General features: G+C 37.0%; 1 protein-coding gene across 1 annotated transcript in view; it reads left to right on the plus strand.

Moving 5' to 3' along the window:
- The first annotated feature begins 12,838 nt into the window (after positions 1-12,838).
- Positions 12,839-23,811, plus strand: part of LOC140228006 (TNF receptor-associated factor 3-like) — a 40,311-nt gene continuing 29,338 nt past the window's right edge. The window contains exon 1 of the mRNA XM_072308404.1: positions 12,839-12,940. The gene's annotated coding sequence lies outside the window, so the exon portion shown is untranslated. The remainder of the gene's footprint in view (positions 12,941-23,811) is intronic.

Consider the following 23,811-nt stretch of genomic DNA (forward strand, 5'->3'; position numbering starts at 1 on the left):
CGGTAACTGACGTTACGTAAATGACGTTACGCTTACATTTGCCATAGGGTTTACACATGCAAAGTCATGATTGGGAATAGTTTTGTGATATTTTATAATTCTGACCTTTCAGAGTGATTTGTTTGATATGGGATCGCACCTTGGTTCATCAATTACAAATACACAAACGAAATGAAACATTAGTTCATTTTCTTTGTGTTCTATGAAAACTTAAAGGTAAACATGTCAGTAACTGACGTTACGTAACTGACATTACACATACTTTTGCTATGGGGTTTACAGAGAACTAATTTATTTAACAGGTTATGACTGCTGCAGTATGCCAATAACAATCCCAGGCAATTACTTAGCAACAAATTAAAACAAAATATAAAGACACAAATGGGGTGGGGCTCTTAGGGGGCAAGCCCCCCCCCCCCCTCCCCCCATGCCATAGCACAGTTGGGCAAAAATAATGTAAATGCAACAGAGGATATTTTTTTGACATTTGTCTTAAGATTGAATCCTTATTCAACAGTTATGATTACACAGAGCCATTTGGAATCAGCAGTTCCAAGTATGAATATATTGACATAACTAAGGGTTTTTGTTTTTGTTTTGTTTTTTATGAACAGGAAAGTTTCTATCTAGAGTGCCCCACCTATAATACCCTGCAGTAATACACAAAACACAGATATTTCAGTGTGCAAAAAAAATCAGGTCATGGGGAAAAACACTTACAAATATCAACTCATAAGTATGCATTAATATCTATAAATTCTACTGTCATATATTTGTTCTTCTATAATTTCTTTATTTTACTCCTTCTCCTTCAAGTCATTGTTAGGGCCACAAATATTAAAAAAAAAAATGATCTCCATCATCAATTGATTTAGATGAAAAGTGTTGCACTTTTAATATTTTTCTGTGAAGAAGAAACATTATGCTTTTTTGGTCAAAAGAGCATTATTGGTTTATTCCTTGCTTGAAGTAATATAACTGTTTTTCTTTTCCTTTTCAATGATATATCAAGGCTTGCAAATACATCCCAGATACCAAGAAATAGGACTTTGCAACGAAAGAATTCTAAGATCAATATAAACCAATCTTCCTGTTCATAATTATCATGTATTACAAAATGTCCCTGCATGAATGAAATAAAGTAATCAACAAATATGAACAATTTTTTTCCCCAAGAATCACCTCTCACTTTGAGCAACATCAGTGTTAAACGTTGAGCAACATCAGTGTTTAGTTTCAAAATGACAGTACATGCCTCATGTACCATAATCCAAGATGTGCCACATTAACTAAACCACACATTTAAGTGCAAGCGAAGAATCATATCTGTTTGTGCATTTGCCTTGAGGTGGAAACTTCACTAAGCTTCAAGAAAAAAAAAAATGCTAGCAAAAGCAATCATTAGTAAAGAGTATACAACTTTTGGTATACAGCTGTACACAAGCTTTTTTTTTTCTTTTTTTTTTTTATAGAAAAGGTGGTTACCATGCAACCACATCATTGATTAGGCCTACAAACTTTGGTAGCTTTATCATCCCGTAGGACTGTGAATGTACTGTAGTAATTGGAGTGCATATATTGCATGAGGTAAACTTAAACTTCCAGATGATTTAACCTTTTAAAACTTGTGTTTAATAGAAAATCAAAAGCTCAAGCCCAACAAAAAAAGGTATCCATGGACATACCATGGTGATGACATCATTCCCTATCAAAGGGATTGCTGCTCTTTGTTGATAACCTTTGACTTTCCAGATGTACTGAAATGGTCTAAAGTCAAAAATTTTGCCTCAGTTATAATTACTGTCATGGTAACTGACGTTACATACTGGTGTATGATGTTTCGGTAACTGACGTTACACATTTTGTAGTGTTCATTTTGACTCTCCAGTATGCCAAGTATCCTTATTTCTGGTATTAGAAGGAAGGCATATGGGCATACATTAGAAATCCCAAGTTACATCATACAGCTCCCTTTCTTTGATGAATAAAGTTAAAAATTCCTTGTTTTTGGTAACTGACGTTACATCCATCATTGTCAAACTAATTAAAAGTTTTTATCAATTTCTTTGAAGTAATCGGCTTTTTTTTTTTTCTGTCATGTGGTAAAAGACTTCTCTGGTAACTGCATACATATAAAAGATTGTTGTTTAGATTACTAGTAAAGTGGATATACAGAGAGTAAGTTATGTGACAATACACTCTTTTTACCACTGAGTTATAGGCATATTTTGGCAGCCCTTTTGAAAATCAAAATGGCCGCTTTTATTGAAAAACATAATGATTCTTAAAACTTCAACTCAAGTATTGTCTGAAAATGTATGCTGTTTGAAATAAATATAATTTTGAAATTTTGGCACCCATGTCCTACATACCGTGGAATTGCCCAAAAGTATAAAACTTGCCTTTAAATTATGATCTCCCCTGCCTGTTTCAACATTTTATGCCAACAAAGAGATCTTATCAAATTATCAATGAATGAATGAATGAACACAGTGCACTCCCGTTTTAACGAACACAGTTATAACAAAATTCTGGTTACAACCAAGTTAAAATTCAGGCCACAACATTATCCACCCTATGTATTTTCCATTTATATTTGTTTTGTTATAACGAAATGTTGATATGACGAAAGAAAAATGCTGACCCCGAGGACTTCGTTATAATGGGAGTCCACTGTAGTTAATACAGTGTATGTATACATGTATCTATGTTTATTTGAAAGTTTTATGCATGTTTCTCTAGGTATGTAAAAATTTGATTCAAAGGATTATATTACTCTCCAGTCTTCATATGTCCAGCTCATGCAATGTAAACTCTGCATATTTGCCTGCATTTAATATTGTATGCTCCTGGAGTTGTGTTTGGGAATGTTCGTTACACAGTCATATGCTTGCTGACTTTTAACTTTTGTGTGCTTTTTAGTGCTGATTGGCACAAAGTACCCCGTAGCGTTGCATTCATTTTTGCAAAGTTCGTAGGACAGAAAGAGTTAAAATCATTTCTCTCTATAGGTACGTGATGCAGACTTTCATTGCAGCTCTTGATAAACCTCCTGTTGATGATAGTCAAATTTTCTTAATATCATTGATGGCATGACTGGGACAGTGGCTGTGAAGGAATTTGTATGTTGACTGCTATGTATCCCTTACATGTGTGACTCATCAGTACTGAAATGCAATACATATATTCGCTGCAGAAAGGGTATGTGCGACCCTGCAGTACAGAACTTACGAGGTGAAGGATGGGGCGATTTGCTTGTAGACCTGAAAGTATGCATTCAGGGTCAACTTGGTTAGTTAGGGTTTTTATACTTTCTGGCGGATGTGTCCTTTTTCTCAAAATTTTGTTTTAGAATTATGACATAAATCTTTTTTTTTTTTTTTTTTTTAATGCCTCTGCCACAAAGTGTTGCTGGAGGCATTGTGTTTTTAGGCTGTCCGTCTATCCGTCTATCCTTAATGAATTCTGTGGACAGCATAACATTAAACTGTTTGAGATAGCCTAATGAAACTTGGCATATGTATGTTTGAGTGGACAGAGTTGTGCCTGTCAATGTTTGGGTGCACATGCTCAAGGTTAAATGTCAGCGGTAAAATATCTATGCAATGCCTGAAATTATTTTCTACTTGAATTACATGATAAAAATTCTTAAAGGTCCTGTTTACCTTTGGGAGCAGTGATTTAAAAAATGTTCAAGATATCACATTCAATGCATATGTGTAGGTCTGTTGTATCACAAAACATCCTACTATATAGAATTTTTGCAATAAAGCCTAAAATATAAGGAGATATCAGTATTTTTCTCATTAAACCGTGACTGTAGACGGTTTAGTCTCGAAACATTTTTATATAACTATTGTTCACATTTTGTGTATTTAACAATACTTAACATCGATTGTGTGGATTCAAATTTTTACAGTATCTGTTTCTATCCCTAACTCACATTTTAGAACTATTTTAAAGCACTAATGTTGGGTTTTTGTTTCTTCTGCAAATGGTAAATTATATTTAAGGAAATTTTGGGGTCATGGGGTCAATGGTCAAGTGAAAGTGCTAAAATTTCACTTTTTTTTTCACCTTAACTGGAAAAAATCTCAGGGTGCCTTCATTAAACTTTGTACATAAGCATGTGTTGCCTGACAGTGATTCTGTTGGGACCTTTTTTGATGATGAGTCAAAACTCAAGGGTCAAAGGTCAAAGTCAAATTATCAAAATTTCACTATTTCCCCCATATCTATGCACTCTCATAAAGTTACTGTATACTTGTATTCCCAGATAAAGATTCTGTGGAAAAGTTTTGGGTCATGAGGGCAAAGGTCAAAGGGCAAGTAAAAGTACTAAAATTTCACTTTGTCTCCATCCCTAGAGAAATGGCTCAGGGTATCATCATGAAACTTGGTACATATGCATGTACTGCCTGACAGTGATTTTCGTGGGAATTGGGGGGTCATGGTTTCAAAGGTCAGGGGTCAGCATCAGGTTCAACATCGGGTTAAAATGCTAAAATTCTTTTTGCATTACAGTGCAATGATGCTGTAGGGAGATGTTGTGGCCATGGGGTCAAAGGTCAATTGAAAATGTTAAAATGTAACAATTTCTCATATTTTGAAAGTAGCTCAAAGTATTGTCATGAAATTGGATGTTACCAGTTGGTGATTATTGGATAGATTGTTGGCCATGGGGTAAAAGGGCAAGGGTCAAGGTCAAGTGAAAATGCTCAAATCCCTGAATACTTACTTCGTAAGTAAAATTTTGTCTAGAAATATTGGAATTTTGAATAAGCTCAAACATTTCTTTCCTGTTCATATTTTGCAGAGTATATATTCTTGTTTAATATCTCCACACTTTAATTATGGAATTTTGGCGTGGGGAAATGCAATTCACTCATTACTAGATTCCCTTCTCCGTTTTCAAAAGCGTGCAATAAGAATCGTAAAACACGCCGGATATTTTGCTCATACCAATTGTTTTTTCCATCAAAACAGAATTCTGAAAATTTCAGACCTATTTAATTACAATCTCGGAATTTTCATGTATAAACTAACAACTAATGAATTACCATCTGTTTTTATTCACATGTTCAAAAGAAATCGTTCTATCCACTGTTATCCCACTCGCCAGAGTGACGCCTATCACCTTCCCCGTACTCGCACTATTTTTGCAAAGAAAACAATTATATTTACTGGACCCATATATTGGAATGATCTCCCTTTAGATATCACTTCTTCCTTATCTTTATTCAACTTCAAACGCAAATTAAAACAGTTATTACTTAGTGGATACACACTGCCAAGCTTTTAGCAACCTTTTTATGCTCCCAGTCTTTTGTCCTTGTCCGCAGCACCAAGTTATTCAAGTTATTTCATGGTACCGATACATCTTTTAATGATATAGCATTTTTGTTTTTCAAACACTGCGAGATTTGTATGCAGTCAGGTTTGTGCGATATCTATGTTGTTCATTAGTTTATTACTCATCGATTTTTTGTACTGGTGTAATTTTAGTTGGTCAAGACAGACATCCGTTCTCCGTGTAAAATTATATGCCTATGAACTCTCGAACCTACAGTTTTACAAGCTTTAAAGCTTTTATGTTGGCCCCATCATATTTATTATACTTACTAGTGACATTTTCACACGATATGACAATGTACATTTGTGTCAAGTATATTTTCTTTTTCTTTTTCTTCTACAATCAAAAGACATGATTGTATATATATTTTGTATTAGTGGAAAAGTGAGCAAAGAAAATGGGATTCCATCGGGAGTCGAACCCGAGACCTCCGGATTGCTAGACCGGTGCTCTACCGACTGAGCTATAGAAAGCCCTAGTACAGTGTTCGTCCCAGAAACCCTTAATTCTCAATGCTCGGGTGGTCAGAAGCTATAGCAGTGTGTTTGTGTGTGACACACACGCACACACTTGAACCTGGCATAAACCCGAAGGATAATTCAACTTGGGGATAAATGCGAGGGATCACCGAAGTGATGAAGTTTTTTGAGTTTGTAACAAATAAAGACAGAATACAAAATATATTTTGTATTCTTGTTTTGTTGTCAATAATTTTGTAATCTCATCATTGAGAAAATGGAAATATGAAATAAATTTGAACTTGAACTTGAACTTGAACTTGTTCTCTAAGCAATTTATCCATTCATTCAAATTAAAGGTAAGACGTAGTCGATGTAGTGACTTTTATTATTGATCTCAACATACATGTACTCCAAAACAACTCGTCATCCCAGCAAATCGTGTCAGCTAAGTAAGTTTCTTGGTAGCCTCTTTTGATATATTGCAAGCAGATATGAAATGGTGCAAGATGGGTTCTCAAACCCTTACCAGAGCTATGTTTTCACTTTAAACTTAGTTCAAGGAAAGTACATGTAAAAACTTAAAACATTTGTGACAAAGATGTAATTCTAATTTTTTTAACAATTATGTTGTGAAACTGTCTACTCACATTGTCAAGACGTATTCTGGACCTATTTGGTAAATCATGCATTATGGCGGAGGCATACCAATTACCATTGCTATTTTTTTTTAGTGAAAAATTTAAATCTGATATTATCTGTGCAAACCGTGATTAGATATTTTATCATTTCTTTTCTTTGCTTATCTTAATTATCTATTGTGTGAGGGATTTTGTTTTGTTTTTATTTTTGTTTTGTATAATCATGCTATGCAATTTATTAGATAAGATGCATATTACATATCAGATATAAATTTTTGTGTGGTATCAGCAATCATTAACTTTGTAAACTTTTGTGAGCTACCCGTTCTTTTTTTGTTTCATTGTGTTTAATCCTTGAGCATCAAATGCTACTTCTTTGTGGTCAATCTTCATTGGTGGGATTATAGTCTATTTGTGAACTTTTGTTATTTAACAATGTATTATGAGATATGAATATTTGTAATGCTATGTTAGCTTGGTGCAAAATTTTTAATGAAGGGAGGATATTGTATTTCCGTGAACCTTCCCAGAAAGACTGTTTTAGCATTTCTCCTCACTGCAGTGAGATGTAGAGTATATTTCTAATTGTGCTACAGCTGTATTGGGAAAGAGGGATGTATGTACAAAGGTGCTAAATAAATTGACATGAATGTCCGTCTGATTGCTAACAGCAGTCATACAATTTGAACATTTGTTTACTTTTTCTGTGATTTCTGCTTCCTTGATGTTTCTATGATGTGTTATTTGTATTTTACTTCTCTCATTCAAGATAAAATATCACAGGATGAAATCAGCTTTATAACAACATTTTGTCGCAACGAAGGAAAAATTCAGGTCCCAAAATTATGACGCTAAAGTCACATGTACAACGAAAACGGTTATAACGAGTTCTCGTTATAACAAAGTCATTTCCGAGCGCCATTGACAAAGAAAGAAACAGAAGGAATTTTCCCGTTATATCAAAATGCAGATCGCTTACGAAATAATATTTTATAGAACAATAATTTAAAGAACGTGTATGTGTTCGCTTCCTGTGTAAGCACAATTTCCAATGAAAATTTACATTATTATGTTTAGCCGAAATTAAACGAAGTTGGTTATTTAGTTCGCTTTCCGGAACACACGAATACCTTATGTATACCTAGATGTTCGTTAATTTGGAAAGTGAAATAGCGTTCATTATTACGAACATTTCTGGTGTTATTCCGAACGTTCGTTAATCCGAAAATGGCATAAATCCGAAAATTTTGTAATCGGAAAATGAAATCACGTACTACCATAGGTTCTTTAATCCGAAAGTGAATAAAAAAAAAAAAAAGAGACGAGTATACTAACAAACATTTGGAATTTCAAACCTCTCGTTTTTGGATAATTGAATCTTTGCAATAACAAACAAATTTTTGGATTATCTAACCTTCGAAATAACGAACCTTATTTCACTTTCGGAATAACGAACCGACGTGAGAACGAACCTTTGTAATAAACGATCTTATTTCATTTTCGCATCAACGAATCCTCGGTATAACGAACCTTACTTCAGTTCGGATTAACGAAATTTCGGAAGAACGAGTCTTGGGGAATTACAAATCTTCGGATTAACGAACTGTGACCGAATCCTAAACCATCAAATTTCGTACATAATGTGTCTTCAAACTGAGCATGAGAGTATAGACGACTTCATGCTTTATCTCAAATGTAAAATGTAAACGAAATTAATGAGATAGCTTCTCGTTTAACATTTCTTTTGAGCTTTTGACTGACTGTTCAGGAAACAAGATACCCACACGCATGGTTTGCGTGTTTTCGGCAGAAAAAGAAATTTGATTCAGCAAAAGAAAAGTGCCGGTCCCGATCAGACTTTGTTATAACGCAAGTATACTGTATTGCATTGTCCGTCTGGCGTCTGGCGTTATTTGGTGTCTGTCATTCATAATAACAACTTTTCTTAATTATTCATATATTATTTTAGTGTCTATAATATTTATTCATTTCATTTTCCTTTTGAAAACTGGTGGCTGGATTTTGACCCAACTTGGCATGAAGGGCGGTGTGAAAAGATGAATAGGCTGTGCCCCGTTGGGAGCCCCCTAGGGATGGGTACAAATAGGGCCTACCCCAAATTAGCTTGTTTTCACAATTTGGACATGGTCATCCTTCTTAAAGACGGGTTTCTGGGTTTTGAACAAACTTAGTAAGAATCACCAATGTGAGAGGGAATGATAGTTCATACAAATGGCGTGGTGCTACGGCTATTGTGCCTCCCTATGATAAGGTAGGGCGCAATCCAGTGGCGTACCGTGGGTCAAGACATAGGGGGGGGGGGCACCTAGTGGAAAAGTAATGTTGAGGGGTGCGTGCATGTGTATGTGTATGTGCGCGTTTGCGTGCGCTGTCAGTCTGCAAACTTAATGGGGATTAAAATACATAACGGAATGTGATACATTCCACAGCGAAGTCATTGAGCAACATTGTAAGTTTCCTTACATGGATTATGGAATGACGGTGTGACACGACAAATTTATACTGGCAGCAACCTCAGGAGAATTGCATAACAATTAAATGCTAGCGAGCGGAGCGAGTGAGCTTGAAAATTTTGACATTTTACAGTCCCCAAACTGCCGTTTGTAGCTATATTTTTTCGCTTTGGAATTTAAGGGGGTGGCGCACCGGGGCGCAACTGCTGGCAATTACTGGCAGCAACATCAGGATCGAAATGGTATAACGATTACATGCGAGCGAACGGAGTGAGCGAGCTTGAAAATTTTGACATTTTACAGTCCAAAAACTGCCGTTTCTTGCTATATTTTGTCGCTTTGGAAATCAAGGGGGCGCACCGAGCGCAACTGCTGGCAATTACTGGCAGTAACATCAGGAGAATGGCATAACGATTACATGCGAGCGAGCGAAGCGAGCGAGTTTGAAAATTTTGACATTTTACTGTCCCAGAACTGCCATTTGTAGCTACATCTTTTCGCTTTGGAAAGTAAGGGGGCGCACCGTGCGCAACTGCTGGCAATTACTGGCAGCAACATCAGGAGAATGGCATAACGATTATAAATGTGAGTGAGCGAAGCGAGCGAGCTTGAAAATTTTGACATTTTACAGTCCCAAAATTGCCGTTTGTAGCTATATTTTTCGCTTTGGAAATTAAGGGGGGAGCGCACCGGGCGCAACTGCTGGACAAGATGTTTTAACCCACTGTGTCCCTCTCCACCCAGGTGTATAAATGGATACCTGGCAATGCTAGGGTAATAATAATGGCAGGGTCCTCTGGTAGGGCAGTGGTAACACTGAAGCTGAAGAGGCTACCCTGGATAAATAAGACCTTATTATTATTATTAATTACCGGCAGCAACATCAGGAGAATGGCATAACGAGCGAATCAAGAGAGCTTGAAAATTTTGACATTTTACAGTTCCCCAACTCCCGTTTGTAGCAATATTTTTTTCAATTTGGAAATTAAGGGGGGCGCACCGAGCGCAACTGCCGGCAATTAGGCCTACTGGCAGCAACATCAGGAGAATGGCATAACGAGCGAATCAAGCGAGCTTGAAAATTTTGACATTTTACAGTCCCCCAACTCCCGTTTGTAGCAATATTTTTTTTTTTTTTTTTTCAATTTGGAAGTTAAGGGGGGGGCGCACCGGGCGCAACTGCTGGCAATAGGCCTACTGGCAGCAACATCAGGAAAATGACATAACGATTACATGCGAGCGAGCGAAGCGAGCGAGCTTGAAAATTTTGACATTTTACTGTCCAAAAATTGCCGTTTGTAGCTATATTTTTCCGCTTTGGAAATTAAGAGGGGGAGGGGGCGCCCGGTGCGTCCCCCCTCCTGGATCCGCCATTGGTTGTCAAGGGTGTCGGTGAAGCTCATGATTGGGGGAGGTATGTACCAGCGAGGGGCCGGGCGTCGAAGTGACCAAGCGGGGGAAAGATGGCCAAAATCTGCACTTAAGAGCATCCCCTATTTGTGTTTGTGTGTGTGTGTGTGTTTTATATACGTGGAAAAGTTAGGAAGTCGCCCAGGTCAATTTTTATTATTGGCAATGCAAGGCATTTTGATATAGACTAGTATGTAAAGCAACACTGCAAAGTCAATGATCTAGCTTTGATATAACGAAGCGTAAGGTACACAAAGGTGTACATTCTACATCACATTGCGCAACGTTGCAGCGACTCTTTTTGCCGTTCGGATGTACCGAGTACACTGCGCACATCCTGCTTATTTTCAGAATGCCAACCTGGAATCACACTGAATCACAATCTTTTGTCGGCTCCGGGCTTTTTGAACAATGTTTCACACTACTATGTACCTCTTTAATTATGGTTAAAAGAAATCTTAGAAAAATATCTTATTTCTTGATCACCCTTTCATGTCGATTTCAAAAGCAGTTTACTAACCTTTGAATTACCATATTGGTATATTGGGCGGATGTACGCCCAAGTTACGCCACTGGCACAATCTCTCTAAATGCACAGATTGTTTTGTTTGTTTGTTTTTTGACATTTTCATCTCTTCAAAGCCGCGTTTTAGACCAAATTAACCTTACCCAGGAGGGATTACAGTTTGCATGTGCAAAATTCATGGTGATGGCGCCTCAAAAGGAAAGAGAGCGATCGCGCGCTGCCGAGGTGTCCCAAATTATAGGAGGATGTTGCCCAAGGGGCAAACCCTGATCTCAAGATCAAAGAGTTTGCCCCGAGCAATTTATACCATTTCGAGGAAATGCGCTGCTCAGATGAGCATATTCTCTTGTTTGGTGCCATAGTTCAGTTGCTTATTGGAACCCGCCTATGTTATCTTGGAAAGTTTTATAATATGTTTGTCTAAATATTTGCTTCATTCGAGACCTATTGCAAGTATTATCCGTTGCATAATACAAGTGTATATTACAGGTAGTTCTGTTGCAGTTATATGCCTCGATCGCCCTCGGATGCCTGATGCATTCTGTTTTCAGGTTTTTGTCTGTCTTGAGTCTGTCCACTCCTCTAAGATCTCTTTCTCAGAATAAGAAAAAGAGTCACATGAATTTCCCCCTGTATGCCCGCATGGTCAAGTGCTATATGGAGGGTCTATTGATTAGATTTTACGCAAAATACCTCAAGGACATAGGGCAAAAGATTGCTAAAGCAGTGAGCAAAATATTAATCAAGTTTCTTTTGATATAGATCTGTCGAGGTAGTCATGCTCAAAAGCCATCACGCCGCAGCATAAGTGTCGGAAAGGTGAACGGAAGTTGTCACGTCGCCAGCGATAAAAACCCCAGGCAAGCGCCAGGGAAAGTGCCTTTGGAGACCCTTCCGAATTCCGTGACTTCCAACTTGAATTATCCCCAGTTATTTTCACTATATAATATTACCATCACAGTCAGCAAAACTGTATTCGACGGTTATCATAGTACATAGCATTCTGACGGCCAATGGACGATTAGCAGTGATAATCGAAGTGACCAGCTGAATTTGAATGTTGGTATCCTGGTTGGTTTTAGCGGGTGCTGTTCGTTATTCCGAAGGTTCGATATTCCGAAGGTTCGTTATTCCGAAGGTTCGTTAATCCGAAACACACAAATTCCCTATACCTAGAGGTTCGTTAATCCGAAATTGAAAAAGGGTTCGTTAATCCGAACATTTGTGGCGTTATTCCGAAGGTTCGTTATTCCGAAGATTTGTTAATCCGAAAATGAAATTCGCAAAAACGAACCTTCGGGATAACTAATCTTCGGACTGAATGAGCCTTCGGAATAACGAACATTCGGGAGCTGTAACCGTTTTAGCAGGGAGATGGGAAGAGATTCTTCTCACGTCCGTCCCTGCATGGTTTTAACCAGTATGTAGGAGGAATGCGCTGGTTGAGGCTGGTATACCATGGCTCATGAATGAAAATCGCATGTGGTACAGAGTTTAAGCTCTCACGCGCAAACGCGCGCGGCGCGGCGCGGCTATGGCCCGGCTCGGCTTCGTTGTCGGCCGAAGCGGGGAATCCCCGTTTTCTGCCTTATGATGACATGCTAGCATATGCTGCGCATCATGTACCAAAATCATTATGATACGAAGTGTATTCCATTTTAATGTCTAGCAAGTGCTAAGATAATACCACGTTTCTCTTTGCGTATAAAAATCTATACAACATTGTAGATACATACATTGTTCAAAAATTGAGCAAGATGCTGGAAATAACCCGAGGTACATGTACTACAAACGAGGGAACCGGGAACGGCAAAAACCCAATAAAAAAAAAACAAAATAAGAAAAATGTAGATAGCGGGGATTCCCCATATATGTACTAGCCGACGTTTTACATCTTTGCTTATGCGTCACTTGTGCTGTAGCATTTGCCAGAGTAAGACAGGTTTTGATGGTAGACCAACGTCGGTATTTAGTGAAATTGCCATTCAAAATTCCCCGATTGTTGTCTAGTCATCTTCTTCTTGGATTATTATGTCATAATGGTTGGAACACCAGTGCACTCCGTTGGCGTTGATTGGGTGAGTCAACTTTCTAAGATGGCATGTTTTTCCTCTATCCCTCACTCTCCTCCTCCCCACCCCACCCCTCTCTCTCTCCTCATCTGCCCCCCCCCCCATATTGATTGTTTTTAATAGATATATGAATGCATATGTTTCTATACCGGAGAAGGTGATTCCATCTTCGACCACACACACACACACACACACACCCTTACACACGCACACACAAACATACGTAATCCATGTTCTAGTTGTAGTTGTATTTTGGTTTACTGTCTATTAATATTATACGTGTCAGAGTGAGTAAGGCATGTGTGAGATTGAGATGTTCAACTTGTTCAAGCTGAATTGAAATTTTCTTTTTGCCGAAGGCAGTTTGTTGATGAACCCGTAAGATTTTAAGGATAATGTCAGTTTCCACACAATAAAAAGTGCATGGAACGCTCTTTATATCTGTGTACTCTATCTCTCTCTTTCTCTCTATATACATTATATATATATATATATATATATATATGTGTGTGTGTGTGTGTGTGTGTGTGTGTGTGTGTGTGTGTGTGTGTCTGTGTCTGTGTCTGTGTGTTCTGAGGTCCGGCGGATAAACTATATCGAGTATTAATGAAGCGCCAATTCAGTAACTTTAGGTTTGTGCGTTCCTCTTTCATCATTTCTATTCTTGTCTGTTTTGATCTATTTTACTTTGTACTAGTTTTGTCTATTTTGTTTATCGAGGGTTTTTTTTGTCATGCATTTGTTGATAGCATTAAGCTCTTTATATCTATTTTGTTTTCCTTGTCCCTTGCATAATTCTGCCTCCCAAGCAGAATTTTTCTCGGCGTATCTCGGTGTTTGGGTTTTTTGTTATTTTTTTAAGGTTCTATAGACGTGCTAGAGATTGTTGGAGAGACACAAAGAACTGTGGACTTCCCCGCATTGCTCAATGCGAAGCGTTAGACTTTTTTTTCAATTTATTTCCGCTATAGCTATGTGTGCTTTAATATATGCGATAGATCTGAAAGTTTGGACTGAACGTGGACCATAATATGTGTTGTATATTTCCGTCTTCAGGTATTTTGAGTTTTCTCTGTTTCCATAATTGTGTTTTGCTAGTGCTTTGGTAGAGATCACTGTGTCATGACGCAACGTTGCACAGAGTACGTCCACAAACACTCACCAATGGCAATGTTCGCCGAGTATTTTGCTGAATGTACAGACGTATAAAATGTTATAGGGAATGTAGTGTTCAAATCATCTCCTGGAAATAAAGCGGTAATTGTGGCCTTGAGTTCTGCAAACTGTATCCGAATATCAAAGAACACGCTTAGTCACTAACAGATGCCATTTATACACGGATGGTATACACCCTATATTATAATGTTGTCTTGACGCTGTCTCGCATCTCGTTTAATTTCATGCGCATTGAGTGGCATGGTATGTGTGCTTGTTGAACTCTGCTGACCAAAAATATTCATAAATAGATGTTTTTATAATATATGTAAAGACGACACTTAATGGGGAGGACATGGGAGCCTCGAAAATTTCAGGATAAACTGCAATGAAAGAAGATATACTGAGTAGATTAAAACGCTAAATATTAAGTGGCCATTATTGCGATGGATTTTGAATGATAATTTCTATCCTCGGCTCCCCCGAGTGAAAAGCGGCTATTCTCGAACTTTGTATGTCTATATACAAACCAGCTAATCTGTACGTCAATGATTATGCGAGCAATCTATCGGTCTGACAGAGACGCTCATGATGACTGATGATGTGCACCACGTATCACACGTAATTCTTTTCTTTGCCCTTACCACATTGGAATCGTTAATGTCAGCTCCCTGGGGTCAGCTCCGCGATCCTTGTGATGAGAGCCCGACAAGCCCCGATGCGAGACTGAAAAATCTCATCTCGCGAAGTCTGCAATAATCACTTTGAAAAATTGCAGACATTAATAGCGTTACATTATTTGCAGGCTTGTCGTAAAACTTATGTTGTTATCTTTCATAGATGCAATTTATTTTCCTGCAACCCTCCCCCCCCCCCCCCTGAATTTTCACAAAGGATGTACAGTGGAGATTTATACTGTCAATAATTAGTCGCAAACAACACAACGGCGTCGCAGATGTTTGCGATCTGTTGTAAATATTCACGACTGGCTTGCAGACTTAATATCGCGACTCCAGAGAGCTCCACGATGTTTCGTCAGGGCCATCAGCAGTATCACTGTCAGTCCTCTCCTGTGGTCCTCTCCCGCTTGAATGGAAATCGTGACTCTGTTCATTTTGGAACATGAGGTGGCGCATCACGACATGGGCAAAATACACCGAGAGAGTTAGGAGGAATGTTCCACTCAGTGCTATTAAGCTAGCATTTAGGAGTTAAAAGATGTTAAGAGTGAAAGTTACACAAACAGAAGATGGGATTTATCAGGTCTATAGGCCAAAATAAATAAGGTTGGATATATTTGAGGTTTTCACTTGTTTTCACAAAACAATTTATTTCTGTAGACATTGATTGAAGGTCCTATTATTTTGGTCCAATTTTCCCATGCAAACATGATTATTAGTGAGCTGCTTATGAAATCTCACTTGAATTGATCTCATGAGGCAAATTATTTTGCAGTAGAGCACCATTCATATTTTCCATTAGTAATCACACTTGAATTGATCTCAGTATTGCCTGCATATGGGGTAAATTATTTTTCAATAGGGCCCAATTCATGTTTTTCCATAAACAACAACAACAAGGTTGGGTGATATGTTATTGGCTCACAAATCTCCAATTCTCTTGCACACATTGCAAGTTTCCTTGGTAACAAATTTCTGACAAGGGAGCCAGGAGGGCAGGGGCAGCCTCAGCCTCAGCCCGAGCGGACTTCATCTGCTGCATGGATGCGCTCCAGAGATTGTCATTCAAGAGTGCATGCACGGAACTATTCAGCCACTCAATAGTAGATGGCCAGACAGCATAATCATGTAGGGCTGTTGCTGTCTGAGAATCTAACTTATTACAGTCGTATGTATTATAGTTGAGATAAAAGAACAAATTCATAACGTCAGATCAGTAGGCCTAATACCAAGATGTTGAGATTCCGAACGGTAATTGTGTCTGCAAGAATCTTCAGTTTATTGAAGGAGGCAGACTTAACAAGAAGAAGAAGAAGGCGGTGAAAAGCCTAGAGATAGTGCTACGCCATCGTTTCTCGAGACAAATGGATGCCAACCAAATTACTATGGACTTTGAATTCGTGACTAGGCGGTGTTGATACAGGAAAATAATGATTTTGGCCCCTAAGTATAGTGTAAAAAAAATATCGCGATCCCGTAACTCAAGTTACGTGAGACAATTCTGTCGTCACAGAAAAAAAAAGTAATGTCAATGAATAATTTTCACTAAGATATTACTCCAACACCAATACTTTATAATTACCAATGTTTCAACGATCATTAATTTGCAATATTCATAAAATATAATCACCACTATATAGACCAACTTAGACCTATAAAAGCAGCACAGGGGATTGGGCGGCGGGGGGGGGGGGGATGTGCTAACCAATACAAGATTTCTGCAACATTCATGCATATTAACAGAAGCAAAATGCCATTCTCGTTTCCTCGTTTTATTTGTATAAAGTTATGTGGTCGCGGTGAATATCGCTGTCGAACGGTAGTAGTGAAAGGAGAATATAGGTTGCAGAACGCTCTAAAAACAAACTAGTCAATTTTTAGTGGAAATCATTTCAGATGAGGACTTACAAGGTTTCTGTATTCTCAGTCAGATAAAATTTTGAATAGATTCTATTGAGTTATATTTAACTTTAGACTGTGATCATACTAGTAAAATTTGAACAGAATTTAGGTAGAAATCTTGTAAGTCCCTATTTTGAAAGGTTTGGTTTGTTTTTTTTTTGTGTTTTTTTTTTTTTAGTTTTGGGTGTTATGTTTTTTTAACAGTGTACTGTGCTACCATGTACTGTTGTACTATAATTTTCTCATCACCGCCATCAACAATGTATTAATCAGCATTATTATCATCATGAACATTATTAGGTTACAGCTCGTTATTCCGAAGGCTCGTTATTCCGAAGGCTCTTTATTCCTAAGATTCGTTATTCCGAAGGTTCATTGTTCCGAATTTCATTTTCGGATTAACCAATCTTCGGAGTAACGAACCTTCGGAATAACGCCACATATTTTCGGATTAACGAACCCTTTTTCATTTTCGGATTAACGAACCTCTAGGTATAGGGAATTTGCGTGTTTCGGATTAACGACCCTTCGGAATAACGAACCTTCGGAATATCGAATCTTCGGAATAACGAACAGCACCCCATTATTATTACTGTCAGCAGCAGTATCGCATCATTATAATCATGATAATGGATGATGTTTATAAATCCGGAGGTTCGTTATTTCGAAAATAAACTAAGGTTAGCTATACTCCCCAAGGACCCGATACCTATACAAAATGTTTGTTAATCCAAAAATGAAATGAAGGTGCGTACCTACACGAACTTCCATAATCTTTTCCATATTTTGTTTTCGTTTTAACTTTGAACTGTATAGTATAGAAACATCTCCTGGCCCCAGGGGTATATAAGGGCTTAACATCAATAATATAACCCTTTAATATGTACACAAAGAAATGTTTAAATGTCAACGCTCATAAAGCAAAGACTATACTTCACCCTGTAGAAGGAGGAGGGTATTGATTTTTACAAGAGCCTGTGCACTGGGAGCAGTTGAGCGTGCAGGTAAACAAAAAGAGTAAGTCATGTACATAATGAGTATACATAAAATTGGATATTGATAGGGTAAATATCATTTGGGTAAGATACAATCTAAACAAAATATCTGTAGTATATTGTGAGATAATAAGGTTGATCTTGCAGTCTTTCAACATGTAGAAGGTAAAAGGAAAATACATGTAAATGAAATGAGTGAAATAAATAACTACATATGAATAGACTGTGTTAATACAATATATAGTACATGGGAAAAATAAAAATAAAAAAGAATACAAGGTATATGGCATTTAGGAAAAAATGACACATTGTAGTATAACAGCTTTATGTTATGAGGGGTAATATTGTTACTTTTATAATCTTTCCTGGGCTAATAGTTAAAGGGTAGTTATAGTTGAGGGTCACTAATAGTTTATAAATTGGACAGGGATAGATAGCAAACGGAGGGATATAATTATTTGGCGGATATAACATTAGGGGGGGGGGGGGCTAGGACGACTTTAATTTGAGGTTCCGAACTTCGCAATAATAGCCCCAATCAGCTATCAAAATTCCAGCAATATTATTTACCTATATTTTCACTATTTAATGACTTTTCCATTTTAAAAGTATTTGAATACCAATAGTAATATTTAGGTAACTGATTATCCTGTCTCCGAGTGCTGAAGAAGCTATATTCCAAACAGATTTTGAAATTCGTCACAAATCTTATCTTGATTATAAACATAATGTACTCAGTACATACTCTTTCATCGTTATTGGTATCATCATATACCTTCCTGTTACAACACCGGAAGTTGGTTATTTGCTAGCCTGAATTTGGTAAAATTAATAGCATGCTTATTGCGAGGAAGAATCAACAGGTGATCGGGGGGGGGGGGGGGGTGGCGCACCGGGCGCATCCCCCTTTAATTTTTTTTTCTTTTTTATATAAAATAAATAAAAAGAGAAACAAATCTTGTTTGTTAGCTGATTAAACCCGATGGTGGCATCAGAAATTACATGCTTTGCTCCGCCCTTGGATATGTTTCCAACCTGAACTTATCTTCTAAAACTTCTACAATAAACGCATGCATTAGTCTTGATTCAATAGTACAGAACTAACACTGGATAGATTGATTTGCTAACCTCTGCTTGAAATTACTTTAAACCAAGGACTATTATACACTTTAAAGAAAGCCAGACATCATTTAAACCACAGTCAGTAATCAATTTATGTATAGCGGGAGAACCAGTCTTATTGAAAATCTCGGGTATTTTGTATATTAAAAATTAGACAATACATGAGATTAGCAATGTAAGAATGATCTTTCTGAACCACTTTAGTCCAAAAATTAACCCGTCTAAATCCTGCAAATTTATGATTGGATAACGCCCGAGTTTCCAAGGATGTATAGAGGAGTTGATTGTTTTCAGCTAAAAAGGATATTACAAAGTTTTAAATGCATTTATTCAGCTATCATAGGGTTCATTGTGAGTAGCCCCATACGTTTCACAGTCATAATGTGACGTTGGGTATAGTACAAGGCTACTACAACTTCATTTTAGTTTCAGTAGGCACTGCACCAAGTCTGCATAATTAGAGAGTACATCGCTTTCCTAACATGGTTATTATAATTAAGGTTCTTTCTGCTTTATTTATTCTCCCATTGTCATTAAAGCACAACACCTAGGTATAGTATGAACTCACACACTACTGAGTTCTTCCAAACAAGAATTCCCCGTAATATAAAAAAGGAAGGTTTCTTTCTAATTTCACCTCTTGAAAACAACAATTTTGGTTCTTTAAGTATATAATTAAAAAGGTCTCTGTCATTACAATAATGTGCAAAGTAAGACCATTTTTGATCATCTCTAGAATCACCCATAATGATGTAGTATCATCAGCATGATAATGTTATTAGATTACAATGAGTGACTGTGTCCTCAGTCTTCAGTTATTCATATGATAGCTCCGATATCACCTTTAAGCCATTACATCTTTTCAAAAGCTCACTTTCCAGGTCGTTTAAGTATAGAAAACAAAAGAGGCAACAAGTTGTCACCCTGTCTCACAATAATAAGGGAATTTCGGATTAATGAATAACGAATAACGAACCCTTTTTCTTTTCCTTTTTTTTTCATTTTCAGATTAATCAAACTTCGTATTAATTTGACGAACCATAGTTATTTTCGGATTTACGAATATCTCGGTATACGAAATGTGAGTGTTTTGGAACAACGAACCTTCGAAATAACAAACATGACGCCGTGTTTTACCCCTGTTATTTATAGTCAACTACAGAGGGCGGACTACATAACGACTCCATCGGCTGCGGTCGAGCTTCAAGATTTCTATCGCGGAGCACTCTGCGGACCGGGGACTTATGGATTGGAAGGGAAATGCACATCAGAAATGCCGAATTATAGACGTGTGGTGTTTCTTTTTCCTTTATGATATAGAGATTATTGTATTTTGGATGAAAGTACATTTCATTATAGAATCACAGGAATGTGATGAAAAATGCATTGTCTTCAAAAATTTTGAATATTAACGGTATTTGATTGTATAATACTTCAGGGAAATATTAGCTGGATCTAAAAAAAAAATAAAAAAGCCACACTGTTCATGTATAGAGAATAATAATATATATTTATAATTTCTTCTGGGAAGGAACATGATTACTACATCCACCACACTTAACATTTTCTTTTATGAAATGGATAGAAAACTTTGTGGATTTTATTCATGAATTTCCTGTGTCCCGCATAAAATCCTAAGTAGTGTTTGTGATAAAATAAGCAGGTAGCAAAATATTCTTATAGGTGTTCCTTTTCCGTAATGAAAAATGTCTTTAATACAGAATTGATTAGGCCCTACAACACACAGTGAAATTCTACGAAGGCAAGACCTTATTTTATGTACCCTTCAGAGTATGAATCGTAAGCAGGTCTGCAGACAGGTATACCATTTACTGCCAATTTATTAGTGCTCCATTCATCACCGCTGATTCGTTGATGCTTTGATAAAATGCTAGTGAATGAATTCGATGATGCAGAGACACTTGTTATAAAGAGGAATTGGAATAATGATATACATTTCTTGGATTGATTTCACTTCTTTTGATGAGTTCCTTGCTATAATCATCATCAGAAAAAACACAAACAAAAAAATCATCAGTGAAAATTATTTCTCTTTCCAATTTGAAATACAGCTTTATGTTCGTGTATCCATTATATGCATTTATCTTTCTGCACTGTAATAGTCGGTCATTTGCACGTGAAAAACAACGAAGAAAAACCGCACGCAAGCATAATATACCTCCCCTTTTTACCATTGCAGATGCGTATATTAGCTCTGAAGTTTATAGGGCTTATAAATTACGGAAAAACAATGACTTTTGTTCACTCGAAAATGACGAAATTAAATACTGACGTAAATATCTAAACTACTTTATATTTTTATTTTATTTTTTAAAGAAGGGACAAATGAATGGGGCATCCGGGTACTTTGTGCTGCCTTAGGTGACAGATGAGCACCGGAAATGTTCATGCTCGACTATGGCGAGTTGTGTCTAGATATTATTCAGTGCGGAGATTATACATCAATATCTCTGGTGCCCCTTCTCGGGCACAGAAACACTATTGTTGTCGTCGTCGTTGTTGTTATTGTTTTTGTTTACATGATGGCGTATATCACTCATAGATAAATGCCTATAATTATATATTCTTTTTCTTTGAAACATTATACATTTTATTTTCATTGCATTCTCTCAATTTCATTTTACCATAATTTATTTCTTAAGAATAATATACATATATTATATATGTATATATATATATATGTATATATATATATATATATATATATATATACATATATAATTATATATATATATATATATATATATATATATATATATATATATATATATATATATATATATACATATAATATATACATGATACATTAATAGCTACCCAACACGGATATATCAAAGGGAAGCGTGTAAGTGCCAGTTCTAGGTTTTATCACAAATAGTATACGTATGTTGAATATTAGTGTGGGGTAGCTATCAACCCAAGTAACACATACTCTGCCAAATCATCGGGCCAGCTCGGTACGTTGAGCAGGCTTCTCATCTGAGAGAAGTCAACTCTATGGTAGGCCCTTGGCCCTCCGATGATCAGGGAGGTCGAATCTACCTCATTTGCGCAACACTGATTACCCCTCAAAATAAGTTCTGCCATTAAAGTTTGGTATATCATATTTCTCTTATCCAGGCATTATCTTCATTAAAATAAGAAAGTCTGAGTAATCATATTTAAAATGACACCTCACTTGCTATGATTGGGTGTTCTTGGAATGTGCAAAACAGCTGAGTATGGGGACAGATCAAAAGTGAAAAGTCACAAGAATTCTGCTATTGATAATGTACAGTTTTGATGAAAAAAGGCCGTTGGAATAAGCAATGCTGAAATGAGAGCACTTTCAAAAACTCCCATTTCCAAAACATTAGATGACTGTTTGGTCAACCTTTATGTTTAATTGTAATCTGCAGATACTACCTATACTGCAGTTTTCTAATTTGTGAATGAAGCCTGGAATCAAATGATAATCTCACAATGCATTCATTTCAAGCACACTCCTTCCCTGAAACGACAAAGCAAATGAGGATTATACTGTTTGACATAACACTTTTGCTCTATTTTGCAACATTTCACATTTGACCTTTCCTCATACTAAGTCATACTTTGCATTCCAGGAATGCATAATAAACAAGTGAGTTGTCGTTGTAAAGAGAATTAATCAGGCTTTCTTATGATATCACATTGAATGAAATGATGTAGTTTTAAGAGAAATATGACACATCAAATTGGAATTGCACGACTTTTTTGAGGGGTTATATAAACCAAAGTATTCAAGAAGTACTTGGAATCACGTCCATATATATGTAATAGATATGAGTTTGAAGGAAAGCAAGAACATTTTAGCATAGTCTTTTGACTGCAAAGTGCAGGTGCATATAATATGAATGAATGTTACGAAGATTATTATGAAGAAATAACAACCATACGCTACTGGCTTGCACTTTCAAAACATGTAATGTGATGATGAAGGAATAATGAGAATTTTCCTTCAGAGGAGAAAAAGTCTCCCTGTCGTTTTGCCTAATCGACTGCTGGCTGTTATGGTGTAACCAGGGAGGTAGCCTCCCTAGAACGACTCAAAAAGAGTTCAACATATTATATGATTATACTTTCTTCATCATAATACAGTCCCGTATCTGACATCAACCACACTCTCGGGATCTACAAGTTGGCCAGAAGTATTTCACTGTAGTAGGGCAGTATCATAAAAAATTGTCAACTGAATGCTTGTTGTTGTTGCTTTGGTTTTAATGGCGTGTATCACTCAAGATTGAGTACTAGTATTGTGGAGTTGGGAAGAGAATAGTATTACGTGATTTGCGCAAATCATGACATTAGTCTCCAGTCAAGGCATCTTATTTTTTTTTTATTAATTCTGACTAAGTATCTGTACAAAGTTTATGATTTTGTTTTGATACTACAGACTCTTGAATCACAAGTGAGTCGGAAAAAAAATGTTTTATGATAATAGTCTCTGCATGGAGATCTACCAGTACATCTAACGTTAGATTCGTAGAAGGTTACCCGTTACTCAGTACTAAGTATCTCCCGTAAAGACTGTACATTCTAGACTGTCCATGAGTAAGTTGGGAATCCCCGATGTCTTAATTTAACCACACCTCCGCGCCACAAGCGTACGATGGTAGCGTCGTACACGAGAGTGCGATAGCTAAGCACACGCGGCTGGCTGGCTGGCTGGATCCACCGGCATTCTAGTATACGTAAACTAGCAGGTCACGGCAAAAATGGCTACAGTACTACCAAATTCACAGTTATATCAGTATTTATGTTACGGGTCGTATTCATTTGTGCATAATGTTACAGAAAGGTATGTTATGCATTTCTTTACTTGTTTTGTCGTATGGCACTACTTAGCGACTACTAATCCTATTCTACTATTTAGAATCATTTTTAATATGTTGTAAGTATAAACGGTTACATTTACGTCACCAAAATTACTTGATCACTGACTCCAGTGACTGGTGATGTGTGTTGACCAGCCAGCAGGGCATGG

Source organism: Diadema setosum, chromosome 1, assembly GCF_964275005.1.
Source record: "Diadema setosum chromosome 1, eeDiaSeto1, whole genome shotgun sequence".
Taxonomy (NCBI): Eukaryota; Metazoa; Echinodermata; class Echinoidea; order Diadematoida; family Diadematidae; genus Diadema; species Diadema setosum.